Consider the following 16,103-nt stretch of genomic DNA (forward strand, 5'->3'; position numbering starts at 1 on the left):
AGAAACAAAGAGGGATTGAAGGCACGCACACGCAAGAGAGAGCGAGACAGAGACAGAGAGAGAGAGAGACAGAGAGAGAGAGAGAGAGAGATGCCATGCTGTGAGGTGGTGTCTGCAGCATACTAGTGTTGTTGCTCAGTGGGACGCACTGCAGACAGCATGCAGGGAAAAAATTAGCCCTCCTCTCCATTTGTCAGGGACAGAGAAAAGCCAACCAGCCGTATGGAGGTGGCTGCAAACCATGGCTGTGATCCAATCCAGAGCGAAGACCTTTAGTTTCCAATCAAATATCATCTGAGATGATCATCCAAAGCTAACTCGGTTAAGCACAATCGCTGGAAAATATTCATTTAACATGTCGCTCGCTCCCTTATCGCTAGTCCTATCACTCGCTCTCGGTGATCTACCTACCTATGGTGCACTTTCTCTAATTACCCCCCACATGACGTGCACTCACAGATATGACTGTTTATTGCTTATAAGATACGAGGAGATGCACCAATATGTCTGGCAATTGTTGACTCACTTGTAAACTGCTTTGGATACAAGAGTCTGCTAAATGAAAAAATGCATAATAAAATCGGCCTGCCATCATGTGAAATTAAGTGCTCAATACCCCCCCCCTTTTTCTCCCCAATTGTACTTGGCCAATTACCCGCCCCCCACACGCCTCCTCCGATACATGTGGAGTCGCCAGCCGCTTCTTTTCACCTGACAGTGAGGAGTTTCACCGGGGGGACGTAGCGCGTGGGAGGATCACACTACCCCCCCCCCCAGCTCCCCCTCCCCCCTGAACAAGCGCCCCAAACTGACCAGAGGAGGTGCTAGTGCAGCGACCAGGGCACACACCCACATCCGGCTTCCCACCCCGCAGACATTGAGCAAGTCGGAGGTAACATGGGGATTCGAACCGGCGATCCCCATGTTGTTAGACAATGGAATAGACTGCTACGCTACCAGGATGCAAGGGCTAAAATTTTATAAAATGTTGAGGGAAAAAAATAAAAATAAAAAAATCCTTCAGGACCACATCCCTTTATGCTAGAGACAGAGTAAAGTTGAGTCGAAGTCATGCCTCCCTCAACATGTTAAATATTGCATTTTGGGATGTGGACTTACTGAAACACACAAGTGTGTGGTAGTGTAAACGGGGGAGCGAATAGAAAAGAGGGGCTGTGAAATAAATGCTAACACATCCCGAATCTAAGACCACCATCTGTTCTAACTAAGCCTGATGCACGACTCCAAATCGCTGGTCACACTCCTCCTCCCTCACTTCACAGTGTCCCTCTCCATCATACACGCGTTGACAAGTACACACACACACACACACACACACACACACACACACACACACACACACACAAAAGCTGTGCCATCTTTTTTTTTCCTATACAGGAAAGTACATATAACTACACAAAGCATGCTTATGGATTGTCCTCACGTATGTACAGTACATCCTCATGTACCCCGTCCTCATGAGTGTGTGGGTGCTTGTGTTTCTGTCCCCGCGTGTGCACATGAATATGTATGCCTGCTGGCTTTTGTTTGTGTGTGTGTATGTGTTGTGTGTGTTGCGTGCTTATGCAGATGCATATATGGGAGCGTGTGTTTGCCTATGTGCCTGTGAGTGTGCGTGTGGATGTGAGTTTGCTTGTGCACGGATGTTTTTTCTCCGTGTGTGTGTGTGTGTGTGTGTGTGTTGCGTTTTGTGAGCTTGCGTTTGCCTGTGTCTCTGAGTGTGCATGTGTGTGTATTTATATACACTACCGTTCAAGTTTGGGATCACCCAAACAATTTTGTGTTTTCCATGAAAAGTCACACTTATTCACCACCATATGTTGTGAAATGAATAGAAAATAGAGTCAAGACATTGACAAGGTTAGAAATAATGATTTGTATTTGAAATAAGATTTTTTTTACATCAAACTTTGCTTTCGTCAAAGAATCCTCCATTTGCAGCAATTACAGCATTGCATACCTTTGGCATTCTAGCTGTTAATTTGTTGAGGTAATCTGGAGAAATTGCACCCCACGCTTCCAGAAGCAGCTCCCACAAGTTGGATTGGTTGGATGGGCACTTCTTGCGTACCATACGCTCAAGCTGCTCCCACAGCAGCTCAATGGGGTTCAGATCTGGTGACTGCGCTGGCCACTCCATTACCGATAGAATACCAGCTGCCTGCTTCTGCTCTAAATAGTTCTTGCACAATTTGGAGGTGTGTTTAGGGTCATTGTCCTGTTGTAGGATGAAATTGGCTCCAATCAAGCGCTGGCCACTGGGTATGGCATGGCGTTGCAAAATGGAGTGATAGCCTTCCTTATTCAGAATCCCTTTTACCCTGTACAAATCTCCCACCTTACCAGCACCAAAGCAACCCCAGACCATCACATTACCTCCACCATGCTTAACAGATGGCGTCAGGCATTCTTCCAGCATCTTTTCATTTGTTCTGCGTCTCACAAACGTTCTTCTTTGTGATCCAAACACCTCAAACTTGGATTCATCCGTCCACAACACTTTTTTCCAGTCTTCCTCTGTCCAATGTCTGTGTTCTTTTGCCCATCTTAATCTTTTTCTTTTATTGGTCAGTCTCAGATATGGCTTTTTCTTTGCCACTCTGCCCTGAAGCCCAGAATCCCGCAGCCGCCTGTTCACTGTAGATGTTGACACTGGTGTTTTGCGGGTACTATTTAATGAAGATGCCAGTTGGGGACCTGTGAGGCGTCTGTTTCTCAAACTAGAGACTCTAATGTACTTATCTTCTTGCTCAGTTGTGCAACGTGGCCTCCCACTTCTTTTTCTACTCTGGTTAGAGCCTGTTTGTGCTGTCCTCTGAAGGGAGTAGTACACACCGGTGTAAGAAATCTTCAATTTCTTAGCAATTTCTCGCATGGAATAGCCTTCATTTCTAAGAACAAGAATAGACTGTCGAGTTTCAGATGAAAGTTCTCTTTTTCTGGCCATTTTGAGCGTTTAATTGACCCCACAAATGTGATGCTCCAGAAACTCAATCTGCTCAAAGGAAGGTCAGTTTTGTAGCTTCTGCAACGAGCTAAACTGTTTTCAGATGTGTGAACATGATTGCACAAGGGTTTTCTAATCATCAATTAGCCTTCTGAGCCAATGAGCAAACACATTGTACCATTAGAACACTGGAGTGATAGTTGCTTGAAATGGGCCTCTATACACCTATGTAGATATTGCACCAAAAACCAGACATTTGCAGCTAGAATAGTCATTTACCACATTAGCAATGTATAGAGTGTATTTCTTTAAAGTTAAGACTAGTTTAAAGTTATCTTCATTGAAAAGTACAGTGCTTTTCCTTCAAAAATATGGACATTTCAATGTGATCCCAAACTTTTGAACGGTAGTGTATGTGTGAGTTTGCTTGTGTGTGTAAGTGTATTTCTCTGTGTGCACGCGTTTGTGTGTGTGTGTGTGTGTGTGTGTGTGTGTGTGTGTGTGTGTGTGTGCGTGCTTGCATGCGCGTGTGCCTGTGTGTGTATGGCATCTGACCCCCGTCTCTCAGCGGAGAGCAGTGCTCGTTGTGGAACCCTCTAATGGACGCCCAGCTGGAGTCAGGCACACACAAGGGTAGCCAAGGTCACAGCCACTGCCTCGCAGGACCCCATCATTTGGCAGTGCCCCGTTGCTGCCCTTGCAGCCTGCAGTCTGCCCTGCTCCCTGTTTGTGTGAGTCTGTGGTCTGTTTGCATCTGTGTGTGTCTGTCTGTCTCATGTATATTGCATTGTTTCATATATTTTGCATGTGTGTGTGCGTCATACAGTGTGTGCATACCTGTGTATGTGTGTGTTTGGTGGGTGGGTGGGTGGGGGGGTTACATAAGGGTGTGAAGTTTTGTTTAAGTCTGTGTATGCGCAAGTGTGTGCACTCATAGCTGTGCTGTAAGATGGCATGTGTGTGTCCATATTCAGGGAGCATCAAGTACAGTCAAGGAAAAGCTGATTAAACCCAACACCCACCACACGCACACACACACACACAGACGCACACGCACAATAAATATCTTCACTTCATCAAGGCAGATCGGCAGATAGGAACGATCCCACCGCTAATTGTTTTGGTTGAATTTACAGCTTTACAGCTGCTTAATTAGAGGCCGGCCGAACGGGGAACCTTACACGTGAGCTTGCTCGCAGTCTCTGAAGTCCCCCCCCCCCATTTGCTTTGCAATTGTAATGCATCACAGAGGGCAAAACAAAGAGACAACAGTCAATAGCCACCCAAGGCAAACAGACTGAAAACGGGGGGAAAAAATAATAACAATAGAACGGCGAAGTTCTGAGGAGTATTTCATCTTTTCAATCACTTTGTACACTGTTCATGTCTGCGACTGCTGTCGGTTTGATGTGGAGTCAGGACGGCGGTGTCTGCTCACTCTTGCTTTGAGAAAGAGAACAAGAGAGAGCGATGGAAAGATGAAGAGAGAGAGAGAGATATGAAAACAACATATGCATGGGCGAGAGAGATCACATCACATTTGTGTGGTCCACGATTAGCATGGGTGCAAGTCCATGAATACTGGGAGGGCATCCAGTGTTGTACCGGTGCCCCCGTCCACAGGGTGGTCGTGTCAGGAGGGGCCTGCGATGTAAAATTCTGCCAAATCATTATGCGGATTGACAAGACTATACCGGATTGGCCGAGGCTCCATACCGGATCAGTCGAGGCCCGGGTTAACAACCACCCCCCATTGGTGCTGCGCCCTCACAGGGTACTGATGGAAACTGTAAAATCCACTGTGGCGACCCCTGAGAAACGGGGAACAAGCTGAAAGAGGAAGAAGAAGACTATTTTGATCTTCCATGCCGGGTGCAGGACTTTAAACATGGGAGCATCAAACAGAATGGTACAGATGGTCAAGGTTCTTCCTGAAGAATCACATATATATTCCTATGAAAAGAGATGCTGTAGGCTGGTGGGTTTAGCAGCTGATGCAAGATTTAAACCCTCTCGGCTGCAAGCTTTGCTATGCGTTGCCAAAAACAAAGGCAAGTCGCTCGTTACCACACGCAATGTTAACATGTCAAGAGGAAACTTTCTTTTGACATTTTATGAATTGTTTTTTTCCACGTCTTATTCCAGCTCCGCAAGGGATAACGGGGGATGAAGCAGTCTTTGAGGACAAATATAGTTTAGCTAACAGGGCATCAATATATTTGAGGGATAAACTCGCACACAGGAGCTTGAACGACAGGTAGCGGCTGTCTGAAGATCAGTTACCAGGTCAAGTCACCGCCACCAAGGACATCAAATGGTAAATAAATGGTAAATGGACTGCATTTATATAGCGCTTTTCTAGTCTACCGACCACTCAAAGTGCTTCACAATGGATGCCTCACATTCACATACATACACCGATCAAAAAGACATGCGTGTTAGGGTTAATACTCCTGTCTGTGCCCTTGACCAAGGCAATGGAAAGAAGAACTGGAGTTGGTCCCCGGGTGCTGCAACTGCCCACCGCTCCTAAACAATAGGATGGGTTAAATACAGAGAACACATTTCATTGTGACCTGTGCATTGATGAAATAAAGTAGCTTTCTTCTTCTTCTTCCTGATGGCAGAGGCTGCCACGCAAGACGCCAACCTGCTTATCATGAGCAGTAAGGGGTTCCGTGTCTTACTCAAGGGCACTTCGACATGCTCTCTGGAGGAGCCGGGGATTAAACCAGCGACCTTCCGATTACTAGACAACCCGCTCTACCTCCTGAGCCATGCCACCCTGAAATTTAAGGAAATGTCTTGAAAAGGGATAGATGGAAGGTGTGTCCTCGAGTGTGGCACTCCCAGTATTTGTGATGCTATGGGGTATTGTGTGGCACATGGAAATGAGCTAAACCATGTTGTCACTGTAATTCTACCATACTTACTAACTAGGAGAAAACGTGTTTACAAGCTATTTATATAAACTCCACATGTGATGTACATATTCTTTGTTAGACTTTGGTCAAATTGGCCCATCCCCTCTAACTGGCTCATTGACCTCTATCCCTCTACCAAGAGCATTCCTTCTTACCAGTTCAGGTGTCCAGCACCACAGAAATGTGAGGTGATGCTAACTACTGTATGTAGCTGACGGAGCATGATAAGTAAATCTACCCATGCCCAATGCTCAAAAGCCTGCTGCCAGTCAGCCAATAAAACCATAAACAGAACCCCAGACTAAGTGGATCCAATTCATTCAGGAAAATAACATGACAGGGAGATCAGTTTGAAGGCTTTGGGGGGGTGTTCTGTTTAATTTGTGCCTGACTGCATGTTTAATGAAGTGGAATAAAGTGCTGGATTTGTAGGCAGCCGATAGCTCAAATAAGGAGGAGGAGGAGCAAGAAAATATTCAGGAGCCAACAGCAAATATCCACTTAGTAACATATTATTCGCTGTTATATTTTGAGGCTGTCCACGTCAACTTGGTTGCATAATGCCAATTTCTGAGTTAGGTATCCAACTCTGAAATGGAGACAATCATGTTTTGTCGTTCGGATCTAATAATCTGGCCTAGCTAGCTACTGCAACTACAGACCATGAACCAAACGCTATTATCTTTGGCAATTTTGCCAGTAGATTTGGTTACTGGGTTTATGAGTTGAGCTAACCACCACTTAAGCAAATGTAATGTTAGCCAGATAAAATCGCATAGACGGGTAAACCTTTTTGAAACTCAAATCTGCATAATCATGCTAGCACTGTAAGGGAAAAGATGATCTGCTGGTTTTCAGGGTCACATTCAATCATTTACAGCATTTTAGCTAGATGTGTGGCCTCACTGTTTTGTTTTGCGGAGTAACTATTCCAAAGCTTTGCGCTTGTTCAGGTTGTGGTAGATGAAAGGGGCGGGGCATCAGTTCTGCCAGCCAGTGAGTGAAGTGATTCATTTCACGCTTCATGCTGCCAAAATGGTCTCAATCTTGAGGTAGTAAGCGAGGCATAATAAATTCACTGATGGCTTTCAGAGATGGTAAGTGAGAACACATAAAAATGGCTGGAAATAATAATAATATAATTAATGGAAAACTGAAAGATTCCCCCATCTTTACATCGTTGTTGAGGGAAGGTTGTCATGGAGACCATGTTCAGCTCTGATCCTCTCACTCCATCTAATCTGAAACATGCTGTTTTTAAAACCAGCATTAACTGTCAAGCTCCAGTAGAGTATTAAGTAAACAACTGGAAAATTTCTATTCCCAAAGCATTCCCCTCTAAAGTGCAGTTGACCCTAGATCATGTTTACTGAGCTGCATTTTAACCGCACCAGTTAAAATCATAGCTGGGCCGCCGTCTCACAGGGGAAAATTTCACCCGTGCTTCACTGTCGGCCACACCCACACGGTGATGTGTTTCAGATTTCAAAATTGTCTGACGTCAATGGGTAGAAACAAAAAAGAAAGATTACAACCTGTCAAAGTCAGAGGTACATCTCCATGCTCTAGTATTAGCGATACACCCCAATCTCCCAAGCCCCATCTCCCACCTTGTTCTCCACAATCATCCCCCCCGCCCCCAAGTTAGGTGGAAATTTAAAACTTGTATCACATCTTTAAAAAAAATCAACTGTAGCTTTTGGACAGATCCACTCTCATCTCAAACATCTCACATGATTGACAGCTTGTGACGCAAGCATAGGTGATGTTGACCTGTGATGGACCGTCCACCCGCCTCGGGTGTTTTCCTGCCTTTGGTTTAAAGTGCACTGGGACAGGGTTTTAAGCCTCCGTGAAAGGGTTCAAATGGCTCAAGAGAACGGAGAAAGGTATGAGTGTATTAACATGCATAGACATGAAAAGCTTTCTGTATGCTTTTTCATTCATGTTTATTCATCCAGAAAGCTGTATCGGTACATGTGCTAGTTCAGATATGTTGGGTGCATGGCTGTGTATGAGAGAGAGGGGGGGGGGGGGGAGTAAAAGAGAATGAGAAATATGGGAAGCAGGAAGACATTGCATGTGGATCCAATCACTCATTACTTGAGAGGTGTGTATGTGTCTGTGTGTGTGTGTTTGCAGTTGGAAGACTATTGATTTGCCCTGTCTGCACACATCTGTTGTGTGTTCAAGTGTGCCTACAACGCATGTGAACATCTGTGCCCGACAGACATCTGTATACAAGTGTCTTTGTTTGTCTGTCTGTGTGTAGCGTTACTGTGACCATGTGTGCTGTATGTGTGCGTTTTGTGTGTGTGATCTTCCACGTGTGAGAATGAAAGAGAGGGTGTTCATGTTGGTGCCGGTGCATGTACATGTGTGTGCGTTTGAGAGATTTTGTGAACCCCCCCCCCCACCCACACACACACACTCTCCATTCTGAATCTTTGATCTTGTGGTCCAGAAGATGGATGAGCATGTCAGACCAGTTGGCCATTGGATCTACATGGGGCTCAGGAACAACACACAGCCAGAGCGGTGTTGCTAAATCAAGGAGTACAACACAAAGGATGCTTGATTTTTAACTCACAATATCTTTTTATGCAGCGTACTTGCGAGGCTGTTCAAATCTTCTGAAAGACAAATCCAGAGCTTTGAACAACTCAAGATATTATTCAAACATACTTATCACACAACTATTAAAATGCTATACTGGGGCGTCCGGGTAGTGTGGCGGTCTCAGAGAGCGGGGTGATTGGCCAAGTATAATTGGGGAGAAAAAGGGGGGGGGCGCTTGATTTTTAACTCACACTATTGCTTTATGCAGCGTACTACTTGTGAGGCTGTTAAAATCTTTTGAAAGACAAATCCAGAGTTCTGAACAACTCAAGATATTCACACATACAGTGGTGCTTGAAAGTTTGTGGTCCCTTTATAATTTTCTATATTTCTGCATAAATATGACCTAAAACATCATCAGATTTTCACACAAGTCGATAAGTAGATAAAGAGAACCCAATTAAACAAATGAGACAAAAATATTATACTTGGTCATTTATTTATTGAGGAAAATGATCCAATATTACATATCCGTGAGTGGGGAAATGTATGTGAACATTTGCTTTCAGTATCTGGTGTGACCTCCCCCATTGTGCAGCAATAACTGCAACTACACGTTTCTGGTAACCGTTGATCAGTCCTGCACATCAGCTTGGAGGAATTTTAGCCCATTCCTCCGTGCAGAACAGCTTCAACTCTGGGATGTTGGTGGGTTTCCTCACATGAACTGCTCACTTCAGGTCCTTCCACATTTCGATTGGATTAAGGTCAGGACTTTGGCTTGGCCATTCCAAAACATAAACTTTATTCTTCTTTAACCATTCTTTGGTAGAACGACTTGTGTGCTTAGGGTTGTTGTCTTGCTGCATGACCCACGTTCTCTTGAGATTCAATTCACGGACAGATGTCCTGACATTTTCCTTAAGAATTCACTGGTATAATTCAGAATTCATTGTTCCGTCAATGATGGTAAGCCATCCTGGCCCAGATGCAACAAACCATGATACTACCACCACCATGTTTCACAGATGGGATAAGGTTCTTATGCTGGAATGCAGTGTTTTCCTTTCTCCAAACATAACGGTTCTCATTTAAACCAAAAAGTTCTATTTTGGTTTCCCAATAGTCTTCTGGCTTGTCCATGTGATCTTCAGCAAACTGCAGACAGGCAGCAATGTTCTTTTTGGAAAGCAGTGGCTTTCTCCTTGCCATCCTGCCACACACACCATTGTTGTTCAATGTTCTTCTGTTGGTGGACTCATGAACATTAACATTAGCCAATGTGAGAGAGGCCTTTAGTTGCTTAGAAGTTACCCTGGGTTCCTTTGTGACCTGTCCGACTATTACACACCTTGCTCTTGGAGTGATCTTTGATGGTCAACCCCTCCTGGGGAGGGGAACAATGGTCTTGAATTTCCTCCATTTGTACACAGTCTGTCTGACTGTGGATTGGTGGAATCCAAACTCTTTAGATGGTTTTGTAACCTTTTCCAGCCTGATCAGCATCAACAACGCTTTTTCTGAGGTCCTCAGACATCTCCTTTGTTCTTGCCATGATACCCTTCCACAAATACGTGTTGTGAAGATCAGACTTTGATAGATCCCTGTTCTTTAAATAAAACAGGGCGCCCACTCACACCTGATTGTCATCCCACTGATTGAAAAACCTGACTCTAATTTCACCTTAAAATTAACTGCTAATTCTGGAGGTTTACATACTTTTGCCACTCACAGATATGTAATATTGGATCATTTTCCTCAATATATAAATGACCAAGTATATTATTTTTTGTCTCATTTGTTTATTTGGGTTCTCTTTATCTACTTTTAGGACTTGTGTGAAAACCTGATGATGTTTTAGGTCATATTTATGCAGAAATATAGAAAATTCTAAAGGGTTCACAAACTTTTAAGCACCACTGTACTTATCACACACCTATTAAAATACTATACTGTATGTCTCTATGAGGAACATACTAAAACCCATGATTTATTTAAGAATAAAAACATCCATATCTAATACATGTGCAGATTGTGTTAAACTGCCATGCATTTGGAATTATAGGTCAAACATGCATATAAGCGTACAAATACACAGATATCCACACACACCAACGGATACACAGACATACACTAAATTGCAGTTGAGACATCACTGGAGGACGAGAACACATTTTTGGTATGTTTTACCTACAGCAACTTCCTTGCATGGTTTTATAGATGTGATCCCCAGGTAGAGTCAGGAGACCATCTGGGTGATGTTCTATCATCGTCAGCACTTTGTCTTACTTCCAGCCTTTGGGCTTTGAGTCGTTCCTCCGTTTGTCTCTTGGCTTTCCGCTGTAGCACAAATGCATGAATAGCACACTCCATAGCCAGAGAGCAGCAAAACATTTCTGATTTAACAACTGTTGGCACACATGGTGAAAGGAGAACATATGTGTGTGTGTGTGTGTGTGTGTGTGTGTGTGTGTGTGTGTGTGTGTGTGTACACCATAGATGCACATGTGTATGTGTGTTTGTATGCGCCTACATGCGTGACATGAGAAGAGCCCACACTGATCTTTCAAGTCTGTTTGACACTACTTCCCGGTCTCTTTCTCACATTTGCAGGCTGTTCCTGCCTACTAAGCTCCACTGTCTGTGTGAGTAAAGGCCAGGGCAACCATCCAAAGCACCCTTTGCACTGTCGTGGCATGGTGTAGATGACTGCAGTGCACACCTTGCACAATGTCGCTGGTTAGCGTTTCAGCCCATGACCTATTTCATGTCATCTTGCTTTTTGCCCTTCTTCATTCCTCCCATACCTTCTACTGCATGCTGTCAGACAAAACATGAATGGAGAATGTAGAGAAAGGGTTGAGACCCTGCTGCCCTATCAAGGCAATTGAACCAGAGATTCAACCAGGGGAGAAAATTCAGCAACACTTGAAGTACAAGAATACTTCGAAACCAACGTGTTTCAATGGGGAGAAGCCTTGATCGGGGTTATGCTATATGAAAAACAATTTGTCAATGCATTTCATGACTCCAGACACGGCCATCTCCGTTCAAATAGATCATAGCATATGTCAGTTATCAGTCAAGGTACTACATGAGCTGTTTTGTAAGTGCAACATACCACAAGAGATGACCCTTTCAGTGTTCGGGAATGACTCCTTATGACACAAAGCAACACTCTCTACATTTCCCGGTGACATTGACACATTGCCATCTTTTGTGCCAAAACAGACCTTTTCAAAGCTTACACACTAAAGGCATAGCCTCTTGACTAGCTGCACAATTCTTGATACACTGTATGGACAAAAGTATTGGGACACGTGGCCATTACACCTCCAGGAGTTTTTATGACATCCCATTCTAAATCCATAGGCATTAATATGGAGCTGCCCCCCCCCCTTTTGCAGCTATAACAGCTTCCACTCTTCTGGGAAGGCTTTCCACAAGATTTTGGAGTGTCTGTAGGATTTTTTTGCCCATTCATCCAGAAGAGCATTTGTGAGGCCAGGCATCGATGTTGGATGAGAAGACCTGGCTCGCAATCTCCATTCTAGTTCATCCCGAAGGTGTTCGATGGGGTTGAGATCAGGGCTCTGTGAGGGCCAATCAAGTTCTTCCACACCAAACTCACCCAACCATGTCTTAAAGGACCTTGCTTTGTGCATTGGGACACAGTCATGCTGGAACAGAAAAGGGCCCTCCCCAAACTGTTCCCACAAAGTTGGAAGCATAGAATTGTCCAAATTGTCTTGGTATGCTGAAGCATTAAGATTTCCCTTCAATGGAACTAAGGGGCCTAGCCCAACCCCTGAAAAACAACCCTATACCATTATCGCTCCTCCACCAAACTTTACAGTTGGCACAATGCAGTCAGGCAGGTAACGTTCTCCTGGCATCGGCCAAACCCAGACTCATCCATCAGACTGCCAGACAGAGAAGCGTGATTCGGCACTCCACAGAACATGTTTCCACTGTTCCAGAGTCCAGTGGCAGCGTGCTTTACACCACTCTATCCAACGCTTGGCATTGTGTTTGGTTATGTAAGGCTTGCGTGCAGCTGCTCGGCCATGGAAACCCATTCCATGAAGCTCCCAGCGCACAGTTTTTGTGCCGATGTTAATGCCAGAGGAAGTTTGGAACTTTGCAGTTATTGAGTCAACAGTGCATTGGTGACTTTTACACACTATGCGCCTCAGCACTCGTTGACCCCGTTGTGCGACTTTACGTGGTCTACCACTTCGTGGCAGTTGCTGTTGTTCCTAAACGCTTCCACTTTTCAATAACACCATTTACAGTTGACCGTGGAATATCTAGCAAGGAAGACATTTCACAAACTGACTTATTGCAAAGGTGGCATCCTATAACAGTACCACGCTTGAATTCACTGAGCTCTTCAGAACGACCCATTCTTTCACAAATGTTTGTAAATGCAGACTGCATGGCAAGCTGCTTGGTTTTATACACCTGTGGCAATGGGTCTGAATGAAAGACCAGAATTCAATGATTAACAGGTGTGTCCCAATACTTTTGTCCATACAGTGTACTTTCCCTTCCAATTGTACCACCTGTTCAAAGTTTTTTGGAGGGTGTTTTCCTCTGTCTTTCTGAGAGTATTCGGGGCCTGAACCAGACATGAAACCAAACTGCAAGAGTGAAACTCTCCTCCCTGGATTTACTAAGACATATGCAAACAAGTGGCGCGCCATAAAAAAAAACATAACCGATAAAAGGCATTTACCATCAGCTGACATTTAAATGAGCTCCGTTGCAATTCCACTGCAATTAGCCAGTTAGATTACCAGGGCTTTATTTAAACTGAAGGATTGCGCCTTGGCTCTACCCAGAGAAATGAAATCCAGGCTGTATGCCACTGTGTGCAGGAAAGACCTCAAGGCCAAAAGATGTATGGCCCGCCAAAAATTTGGGCAGTGGGCATCTTAAAACCAGAAATGGGCAAACATCAAGAAGTATATCTTGTTACAAAATACAAAACTCATCCCAAATGAAATAGCAAATACTGGTGAAAGAAAATATATCTGAATAAAACTACAATTTTACGTTATTTTTACATTTTCAAAATACAGGAATATACATCTGCGACTTAACTGACATTTTACTTTAGAATTGTACATTGGTAGAAAATTTGTATTACGATAATGTCCTGGTAGACCTATAAATCATTGAATGTAGCTAAGCCATTTGCACCATATTAGTAATATCTTTTTGATGAGTCATGGTGAAAGTATTATGAGTATTTTCAAAATACAAGTATTCTCTGACGTAAAATTTTGCCAAATCATTATGCGGATTGACAAGACCATACCGGATCAGTCAAGGCCCGGGTTAACATCGAATGCCATCGGTGCCATGTCCTCACAGGGTACCGATGGAAACTATCAAATCCGCTGTGATGATCCCTGGGAAACAGGGAACAAGTCAAAAGAAGACAAAGAAGTGTTCTTAAAAGTATCTTGTCAAGATGAAGATTTTTTAAAGCCTTTTCAAGTATGAATTAAAAAATGCAAGACATATTTCAAATACATGTAACAGAAACACTGTCCATCTATGCTCTAGACATGCTAAATGGAGTAATGGTTGCATAACACAATCTCTCATCCTCTTCGTCCTTGTTGCCTCTCTCTGCCCAAAATAAACGCAGCGGCCATGTTTGTACCCAATATAAAACACGCTTTCCCTGGGAGTTAAACACCATATGCAATTCAGGGTGAAATTAGCAGGTTTTTCCTTTAGCAAATCAGACACAGGATACAATTATGATTATTTGCATTATCTCCTCTGTCAGTTTTGTGCCTTCTACCTGATAGGCTCAAAAATACATATTAACTGGGTCAAAACGCCTGATGACTCTGTGGCCCTGTATTCGCCACAATATATACTCACAAAACCATAATGTGCCCTGTTCGTAAATCAGATTTGTCTCCTTTTTTACACACCTAACGGCATTGGCCAGGATGTTGGCAGCTTTTTGCATTTCTCTTGTGCTGGACTTTACCATGATTAAAAAATACAAAAAATGGTAATATCATACTTAGTATTCTGGACTGATCGGTGTGTATTTTATAGTAGATGTGTTGGCCTCCTTTTTGCAATTTGTTGGTGAATAAGATACCATGCTGTCAAATGCAGAATATCTCTACCATAGTGATCATAACCACAGTGAAATAGACTCAGGTAAATGTCACTTAACTAACAAACAGGGAGGGGGATTTGTGTGAGAGGAAAGAAAAGGGTTCCTCAGAGACTTTCACTGCATTGGCAGCCATGTCACACTTGGTCCTGGGATCATGTCTTTTAAACCTGCATTATGCAACTTTTCCCCCCAAGGCAGCAAAACGTACTGCAGGTCCTGTCCTCCATCACCTCCAGCTGGGGAAATTCATGCCTCCAATACGTGTCACTCATTTCGATGAGCTGCTTAATTTGGAGCAGAATCAAGCCTCAGGTTCGGGCAACTTGAGTCCATAAAGCCCATCACAGGTGTCGTTTCACAGGAGAAGAAAAACAAACAAAAGCTGGCTAGTATCCGTATGAAAGACAAAAGCTGGCTAGCACCCTGCCTATCTAGCTGTATGCGAGCCAGTGCTGCGTCGCTTCACAACCTTTTCATCTCACTCAGGTGGCGTTGACACGGCGAAGCAATTCTGATGTTCAGCCAAGTTTTTGAACAGGTGTTGCCTGCCACACATTTATCTTTGCTGTAATCTACTTTCTTACTTTCTGCAATACAGCTGTTGGTATGAGCTACCTTTGCCTCTTACCGGATGGAGCCTATCCCATCAGGCATTGAGGGGCAAGACAGGGAGACAGGAGACAGAACAATAACTCTGCAGGAAGGTGCCATCTTTTATGTTTTATTTCAACTTTGTAACAAATTGATGTCAAGACAGCGTGAAGTGTGGGGTTGATTCCTAACTTCACAAGAGACACTTGCTGTTGTTTTGCCGTATTTGTTATTAGAGGGAAGTTCAACTTTTCAGGTTTTCAAAGTCCCACTCCATGAGACGGCAATACATTTCAGTGATCCTATTATTACTGTAGGGGGCATACATTTTTATGAAAATGTTTTTGAGTGCTACCTTCAGAACAATAAAAAACCCCTCTTGGAAGAATTTCAAATCTGTGAAACTTTTCCCCTAACGAATTCTGTATTTTTCGTAAAGGGAAAGACAAAGGATATGACAAATGCTAAAACAGACAGTGCTTGAATACAGTTTTATGGGCATCCGGGTGGCGTAGTGGTCTGTTCTGTTGCCTACCAACATGGGGCTTGCTGGTTCGAATCCCTGTGTTACCTCCGGCTTAGTCAGGTGTCCCTAAAGACACAATTGGCCGTGTGTGCGGGTGGGACGCTGGATGTGGGTATGTGTCCTGGTCGCTGCACTAGCACCTCCTCTAGTCAGTCGGGGTGCCTGTTCAGGGAGGAGGGGGAACTGGGGGGAATAGCGTGACCCTCTCACGCGCTGTACCCCCTGGCGAAACTCCTCGCTGTCAGGTGAAAAGAAGCGGCTGGCGACTCCACATGTATCGGAGGAGGCATGTGGTAGTCTGCAGCCCTCCCCAGCTCAGCAGAGGGGGTAGAGCAATGACCGGGACGGCTTGGAAAAGTGGGGTAATTGGCCAGATACAATTAG

The sequence above is a fragment of the Lampris incognitus genome, chromosome 16, assembly GCF_029633865.1.
Source record: "Lampris incognitus isolate fLamInc1 chromosome 16, fLamInc1.hap2, whole genome shotgun sequence".
In the NCBI taxonomy this organism is placed as follows: domain Eukaryota; kingdom Metazoa; phylum Chordata; class Actinopteri; order Lampriformes; family Lampridae; genus Lampris; species Lampris incognitus.